Source organism: Electrophorus electricus, chromosome 21 (genome assembly GCF_041902795.1).
Source record: "Electrophorus electricus isolate QZ-2024a chromosome 21, ASM4190279v1, whole genome shotgun sequence".
NCBI classification, from domain to species: domain Eukaryota; kingdom Metazoa; phylum Chordata; class Actinopteri; order Gymnotiformes; family Gymnotidae; genus Electrophorus; species Electrophorus electricus.
The window spans coordinates 12,688,904-12,697,531 of record NC_137517.1 but is presented as its reverse complement, the minus strand read 5'-3'; the positions used below and the strand labels follow the sequence as shown (position 1 = coordinate 12,697,531).

The window sequence follows — 8,628 nt, the reverse complement described above, 5'->3', positions numbered from 1 at the left end:
AAACCTAAGTAAACGTCTGCTCAGAACAGCTGTGCTGTATAAGCTCCATGACAAACAAAATTCTCCCACAGTCAAAATCTACTGGTAATTTACTGTCACTGTTCTACGCTATTCTGTGTTATTTAAATACAGTTCTATACTGTAGCTCTGATTTCTCTCTCCCGCAGAAGGTTGGATAAAGTGTTGTGACTGGTCACAGCAGTCCGGCCCCTAAAAAACAATTATCCTTGACAAAACCGGTTCAGTCCGGTTTAACGCGAAAGTGAAATTTTTGTGCTCCATTTTAAGAAGCGCAATGCAAATATCTTTAGAAAAGAAAGCCGGTGAGTATCTGAATCTGAGCTGTCAATCATGAATTATATGAACTTGTACTACTCAAAGAACAAGTTCTTAAATTTAATATTAACAGAATTGAATATTAACAAGGTTAATGTCTGAAAACGTAAAGCTTTTAGCCGCTATTCTGTTGCAGTAGGTGTCTTCGTTTACGCGAAATAGAGCAATAGAACTGAGGTCGTCTGATTCAGAATAACCAAACTAAAGTCGTTCTAGGCTCATCTGAGAAATTGGTCCGAATCAATATGTTTACATGAACTGTATAAAAAGTACTAATAAACGCACTATACACTTAATATATTTATATTTTGTCCTCTACGCAGAAACAAACTGCGCAAATAGAACAGGCGTCGTACTGCAGGAAGTGTCACAAATGTCTCGGACTGTGAGCCAGTAGATCTAACAGTAAGTGTTTAGGTGTCCAACTAGATGTAGACTATTTGTTTTATCAGGCTAAGACCGTGCTGTTTACACGATCATGTCGTAATTAGACTGACAGTGTGAGGTTAGTATTGTACCAATAGTGTGCATGTCAGTGTAACTAAAGAAGTAATATTTATAATATTTATTAGTAATATTATTAAGTGATATTTCGACACTGTTTCTTTGTATGACAGTGATTGAGTTAGTCTGTGACCCACTATGCACTTACAGAACACATTTTTCCTGCCTCTGTCTTCTTTTCCACTTTGGGCTGATACTGTTCACTACACCCACGTTTTTGAGTTTGTTTTAGTGCTGTAACATTACGGTTTAAACTTTATGCATTATTTGCTCATTTTAATAAACCATATTTTGTACTTATAAAGTTAGTAAAGGTGCCTGTCTACACCAAAGCTCTTAAAAACATGAATGACTGTTTCTCTTTTGAGAACATTAAGCGAGAAAATACTGTAATGTTTCGCTTATAGGCGCATTCCGAGCTAAAGCGTGAATGTCTTGGTCGTGCTTCGTTAAAGCGCGTGAATGTCTTGGTCGTGCTTCGTTAAAGCGCGTGAATGTCTTGGTCGTGCTTCGTTAAAGCGCGTGAATGTCTTGGTCGTGATTGATTAAAGCGCGTGAATGTCTTGATCGTGATTGATTAAAGCGCCTGAATGTTTTGGTCGTGATTGATTAAAGCGCGTGAATGTCTTGGTCGTGACTCGTTAAACGGAGATCTTGGCTGCAATTCGGACTGTGAACTAGTAGATCTGACAGAACGTGTTTACACGTCCAACTCGGCTACGTGTTTTGAACTGGCTAAGACAGTGATTTTATACGATCGTGTGTTAGTTCAACTAACAGTGTCAGACTAGTATTGTACCAACGTTCAGTTGAATAATAACTGTGAGGCAGAGTCAGTACAAGTATTGAACCATTTTACATGTTTGGTTTACTCCTTTGTCGGTAAGTTATTGAATGGATGAAAGATTGTTGTGTAATATTTTTTGGCATTGTCTTTTGTTTCAGCATAAAGCTGAACGTCACAAGAAAGCCCACCAAAAACAGAACAGAGTATGTACAGTTACACTGTGTACTTCCTTATTCAAGTATTTAGGGTACGAAGGAAGAGTCTGAATGAGTACTGCACAAACTAACTAGTGGTCTCTGTTGACGTCGGTGAAGCTATCCGCGCGTTAGCGCTTCATGGTCAAGTCGCCGAGATTCAAATTGAATGCGCCTATATGCACGATATTGCGGCATTTGGTTGCTCACTTCAAACTAACGCTCTCTAAGCATAGAGAAATGCAGACTAACTGTTTTTTGAAGAGCTTTGGATTAGACATGTACTTTTACTACAAAAATACAAAATGAAGTGTATTTGATTAAAAGCAAAACATTCACAAAGTTTGAACCATGAGCTCAGAATACTGATGTTATATATATAAAATGTGTATAGTGTATGAAGATGTGCTGCTGCATGAAAGTACACATTGCTGGTATGTATACTTTGAATGGATATTGCATCAACACTATTAAAAATATGTTAAAGTAGCTTAATAAGCACTGCTCAAAATGATTTTCCTATAGAGTGCTTCTCAGAGGTTTATCATACAGCTTGACTGCCAGCTAAAACAGCACTTAGCACTAGTGCAATATTGTACATATCTCCAGTGCTGAAAAATCAGACTGAAAAAAAAAAAAAAGATTGAAGGCACTTGCTTATCAGATCAAATTTGAAAAAACTCTACTGTGCCAGTTTTTTTAAAAAATATATTTATATTGAAGTCCTACTTTTAATGGGGTTTAAATGCTCACTCATACAGAGAACATATGTTTACTATATCTATGAATTTTCCCATAATGCCAAATCAGTTCCACTACCACCAAAGAGTGACAGCCTTTGACTTTCACAGCTGCAAGATTTGGCAATTTCTAGTGTACTATTTTTTTTTCCCTTTTTCAAAAACCAGTATTAAAATATTAATGTGGTTAATGGGGCTTAGAGACAGTTATCTATAACTTACTTCTTTTCTAATTGTATTACTTATTTTAAGTAATGTGGTCATTTACATAATGTTCTATAGGTCTATGCAGTCTTTAAAATCAGCTTTGGGTAATTATGTTTGGTGTCATTTGTGACTTTGTAAAACATAACTCATTACATATCTGATAAAGTTTTTCTTTCCCTGATTATCAACCAGCAGAAGAGAACTGGTGTTTGCTGAATCAGAAGAGACCAAGAGTCAGATGTGTAACTTTGTGCTTTAAGTCAAAGTAAATGTAATGTGTGTTGTATTTGTCCAGTAGAAAGAAGAACACAAGTATATGTATGTTGGAGAGGAAACAGTTTTGAAGAAAGATAACAAACGTACACCCATTTTTACACACACTCAAGATAACTGAAACAGAAATATCACAGAAAAACATCTCTGCATACATTTAAAATTGCATTTATTTAAAGATTTTTTTTTTTTCTCAGGAAGTAATAAGTGTCAGGAATGCTGGATGTAAGACAATCTCAGGTTGGAGAGCAAATGTGCAAACATGGCCCTGAATGTTTCTGTTGCTTACAAAGGCTGTAGGCAACTGACCGTGGTCATCTACAGAGCAGGTGAAGTCCATTCATTTCACATGCACTGGTGCAGGTGCTGAGACACAACAGACAAATAAAACAAATCTGACTCAATACTCTAGTATTCGATGGTGAAATAAATGTCAAAAGAAGTCATTTTTTTTAAACCATTGATGCAAGGTCCCCTATGCTCACCTGTCTGTTGTCCCAACTGGTCAAGCCCACAGTTCCTTCTCCCTGTTAACAACAGAGAGAAATAAATCTTCACGACAGATGTTTCTTTGGCTCCAGGGGAAGTAGAGGCAGCCTGGCCATCCTGGCACTTGTCCTGCCTCTTGTTTTTATCCTCAGTCTTGCATGGCCGGGGCACACGGTTGCGACGTGGCACCAGGGAGGGGGCAGGCGGAGCTGGGCGCGCAGCTCTGCTCTCTACCTTATGTAAGGTCGCCCTCCTGATGAGCAGCGGTTTGTGGCAGCTCAGGTCATACTGGTGCTGGGAAGCTTCGACCTTGGAGGCACACTGACGGGCTGACGTTAGCCTCTCCAGGTCCTGGTAGAGGACCTCACCCACTTCTGGCCTGGTGTAAAATGTGGAGTTCACCTCACTGTGCTTGTCCTGCACCTTTCCTGGGACTTCCCTGACATGTTTGTGGGGGACATGCAGGGTCACAGCAGGCTTTGGGCTTTTCTGTTTGAGAGCAGCCAGCTTTGGGTGGAGGGCGGGTAGCCTTGAGATGGATGGAGCTGGTGGAGTGTGATCAGCCTTCACACTCACAGCACTGCTCTTGGTGTGTGGCTCTACAACCAGAGAAGGGAACCGAGATTTGCTGCATCGCTGACCTTCATCCAGGAGTCTGCCTATTGACTTTCCACCATTATTTCCATCGGTGGCCTTCAGCAGTGCCACTAATGTTGTGCCCGTGCCAGATTTTCTCAGGTTTTGAGAGACTTGAGGTTTATATGGCTTCCTCTGGGGGACTCCAGAAATTTCTGGGAAATAGTGGCTGCTTCCTCCTCTTTGCGAATTAACAAAATGAAAAGGAGAAATATTTGGGTTGGCCATTGCCTCTGTAGGGCTTTTTTGTGGAGCTGGGATGGTCTTCACATCAGGGAAGAAGTTCTTCTTTGTACTTCCTGTTCCCCTCATGATGATCTCACTGGGGAAAACCAGAAAATATATTAAATCTTTTAATACTTTACAGATAAATATTAAATTATACCTCTATAAACTGTGTGTTTCGTTCGATGTCGGTCATCGTACATGTGTACACGTTCGTGTTAGTGTTATTGTTCATTGTTTACTGGTTGTACTCGTTGTGTGTGTTTCTGCCTGTCCCTATATTCAATGGTTTGTTACATATGAGTGCAGTTACCGTTGATTACTAATCTTTCGTGTCTAATAAATGTTTGTCTGGGACGAGAGAGGTCTGTGAGTTCTGCTCCTTGCCCTGCAGGACTCGGGCCATGACACTTTTCTTAATCTATTCAATATTCTCTTAAAATGATCAGCACACAAGTAACAATTTTAATTTGTTCACGGACATATGCGTAAATTATGATGGGGATGCTACATGTCACTACGGTTGAAAATGAGATTGTAACATTCCTAAATGGCTATTTTTATCCACACCACTTTTTGAAAGTAAAAATGTTAATGTTTCATCTACAAGCAATCTTTCCTTCATTTATTAGTTAATTTAAGTAACACGCATGTTTTAGTCACCGTGTTTCTAATGACAGAATCTGAAAACTTTCATGATTATAATCTTAAAACGCCTATAATTTCACACAATGTCAAAACGCAGCACAACTGATATTTCGTGAAACGAAAATTAATTTTAATCAAAATACAAAAGTTGTATTACAAATATATCTTAAACTACATTGCTGATACTTTTTGATGCCGACAAGTATACAAACGCCATAAATGTGGATGTTCTTCCTTTTAGACCAAGCGCTGATTTAAGTGAACGCACGTGCCATCGATGATAAAAGGGTTGCGAATTTAAGGGAAATCAGAAACGAATCCAAAACCCAGCACTTTTCAAGAGAAATAATACGCTTTGTATATAAACACACGACGTCTCAATCTAAATAACACATGGAAATTATTTCCTTTGTGCATTCTTTTCATATAGACGTTTCCCAGTTTGCCTTAAAGAGGATAGTTAGGCCTACCTTTGATATCGGAGAAATCTATAACTGACAATAATCCAATTTATCCACAGGAAAATGTGAAATAACAATTGTTGAATATCCTTGTAGTTCGTAGTTTGATTTGTCCAGTGTGCACACTCTATCAAAATGGTAACCATGACGCCAGTTAAGCCTTTTTCTGTGACGACACAAACACCAGGTGTGACGACATAAACACGGCTGTCTCGTTTTAGCATTACTAAAATGTACTTCTGGACTGTGTATTACTGGACCTTTTGATTGATAGTTAGTGTAAGTTAAAATATCTTATTTCCTCTCAAGCGCAGACGTTGCTTCGGCAAAAAGCTCCGGTGTTCTGTCCATTAATATATTAGGCCTATCCAGCTATGCAACTGTTCATCTTATTTGTTTTTGATGCATTTTTTCAATGTATAAACCATTCACATATACACGGTAAATGTGTATAAAATTTCTTGTATTTCTAATATTAATTGAATGTTTTGCCCCCTCAGTCCCTTAATAATATCAGATCATTCGAGCTCTGTTCACTTTTTTATGTGGCGCATTATAAGAACCCACATGTAAATCTCCCCATGCTGACAAACCTGCAAGTAACATATTTTCTTCCTCATCTCCCTGATGCTTTTTGTTTAATCTTGCTAGCTATTATTATTATTATTATTATTATTATTATTATTATTAACATTTATATAGCACCTTTCTCAGACTCAAGGACACTTTACAGGCAGGTATCAGCTGTTATAGTCACTCACATGCCGATGATTAGTTAACATGCTACCGTAAACTTCAACCTAGATTTTGGTGTTTTTCTCCTCCTGTAATGGTACACTGGAAATGATTAGATTTCTTTGGCTAAAGCAATGTCTTCATTAAGTCCCATTTCATGTGAACTTATTTCTGTCTTTTTTTTAATTAAATCTGGCAGACAACCTTAATAATCATGGCTTTTACACTTTGACCAGGTGGCTAAATTCACTAGGTTAGCTAGCTACCCTGAATCATCAAGAATTGATTCAGCAAACAATCAGGATAGATTTTCATTTCGTTTTGATTCAAACATGTCAGGACAAAATAGCTAAGTAAAGGAAATAGCTAGGTTAGGTAGTTAACCACTCAAAGTAGCTTACTTTAGGTAGATATTGGTCAAAATGCACTCTTAACTAGTTACACTAGCTAGCAGCTGTGATTATGCTGTGATAAACAAATATTGACAATCATAGATTTTAGATTCCTCAAAACAACTATTCTATATTTTGATGACATCTTTGCATGTTCTGGGTCTTTATTTTTACATGTGCAGAGCACTAGTGCAGTGAGGAACAAAGTGCATCAAAAATTCTGGTTGTGCACAAGTAACCGGCTAAGGTTTTAGGATTTGACTTTTAAGACAAACAGAAATTTTGATGCAGACAAGAGAGGCATGTCTTGTTTTTGAGAGGCAAATTCTTGCTCTTTTAGAAAGATTCTTGTATATTATTGGTATTACAGCTTTTTTGATGTACAGCAATAACAAAGACCTATTAATGAATAACCAGCTAGAATTTGCTTTAAAATGTAATTTGCTTTGAATAAGAGCACCTGCCAAATGCTGTAAAGCTTAAGATCTGTTCTTGGAATGTATCCTGGACACTGATGTAAACTATCAAAAAATGTATCGGGATATTCTGCTTTGTTCAGTATTGAAGTGTCTGCAAATTGTTTTTAACTTATTAGTTGCCAAAAAAAATAAATAAACAAAAATAAAAAATGGAAAGACACACTGCAGCATGTAGGAGCATCTTTAATGGGTATGTTAGTATTTATTCCAGCTCTGAACCCACATATTTAACCAAGCATGGAAAACTGCATAAAGGAAAGCAAGGCAGAACAGACTGAAAACTGTCAAAATATGCCAATGTTCAGGCAAGCTTTCGAAAGAGAAAATGTCACATACAGTGTTACGGTGAGCCAGTGCATAATGCAAGAAAGAGTGAGATAACTGGGATTAACAAATGTCTACAAAAATGAATGTAAAACTTCACATTTGAAGCTTTGAAAAGCTAATATGATTAAAGACAGCTCCATATAGCATGATTTTAACAAAATGAAATATAAAGGATAGAAAAACAACAGGAACACACGTGTGAAGTGCCGACACCTTGCGTGTTACGTGAAATGGAAGTAACAAGTAAAACCAAAACGATCGTGACAAATAGGATAAAGAAACACTTAGTTTTAATAAACAAACAAATACTCAACAAAATCAAAGACAGACAGCAATACCGGGTAAGCATTTACGGGAAAGGCAGCGTAGACGGCAAACACAGAGGGAGAGCACAAATGAGATGTAAACAAACAAAACAGGAGCAAGGAGCTAGGTGTAACACAGGTTCTTATCACAAACACAATGAAAGACAAACACACTCTAACCAAAACAAAGCGAAACAAAGACCGACGAGAACTAACCAACAACCAAGAGAGACATATTATCAAACATATATCAACGAAGGCACAAGGAGAAACGAAAGCTAACCATAAGCGACGAGAAACAATAACTGTCAAACAAGATACGTAGGAACGTTTTTTTTTTTTATAAGACTATAATCAGGGATAAATTAGAAACAGTTGGAGACAAAGGGGAGGAGACAGGGAACCATAGAGAATGACAAAACCCCGGAAGTTACTAGGTTGCCTGGGAAACGGGGAATGCTCCGGTCTGTAGACGTGACAGGCACACAGCATCATGGGAGTCACCTTGCTCCCCTCCACTCTCCTGACTGGATGCCACGTCAAAGATTATAGCAGATGTCACATATATAAATATACACTGTCATGGCATGGCCCCCTCCTCCTAGGCTCCTCGCTGTGTTTGACGTCACGTGTGTGTGTCTTCATTGCCACACCCCACCCATGTGTCATACCTGTCTCTGGTTATCTCCCTTGTTAATGTGTATATTTAAGGGCCTGGTTAGTTGTTGGTCTTTGTCGGTGTTTGACCCTATATGCACTGTGTCAACGTGCAAAAACTGCTTATTGCTTGTTGTGTTTTTGTCTCATCACTGAGTAGTACTTTGTGTTTTGGTTTCATTGTTGTCATGTTCATTAAACATCTGTGTTTATACAATCACTCGCCTTTGCAT

The 8,628-nt window shown here is 38.1% G+C and overlaps 1 long non-coding RNA gene across 1 annotated transcript; it reads left to right on the top strand.

Moving 5' to 3' along the window:
• The first annotated feature begins 218 nt into the window (after positions 1 to 218).
• Positions 219 to 3,502, top strand: LOC145652843 (uncharacterized). The gene is made up of 3 exons (XR_014119105.1): positions 219 to 323; positions 660 to 741; positions 2,964 to 3,502. It is a non-coding gene; the product is annotated as an uncharacterized LOC145652843 (long non-coding RNA).
• The last annotated feature ends 5,126 nt before the right edge of the window (positions 3,503 to 8,628 follow it).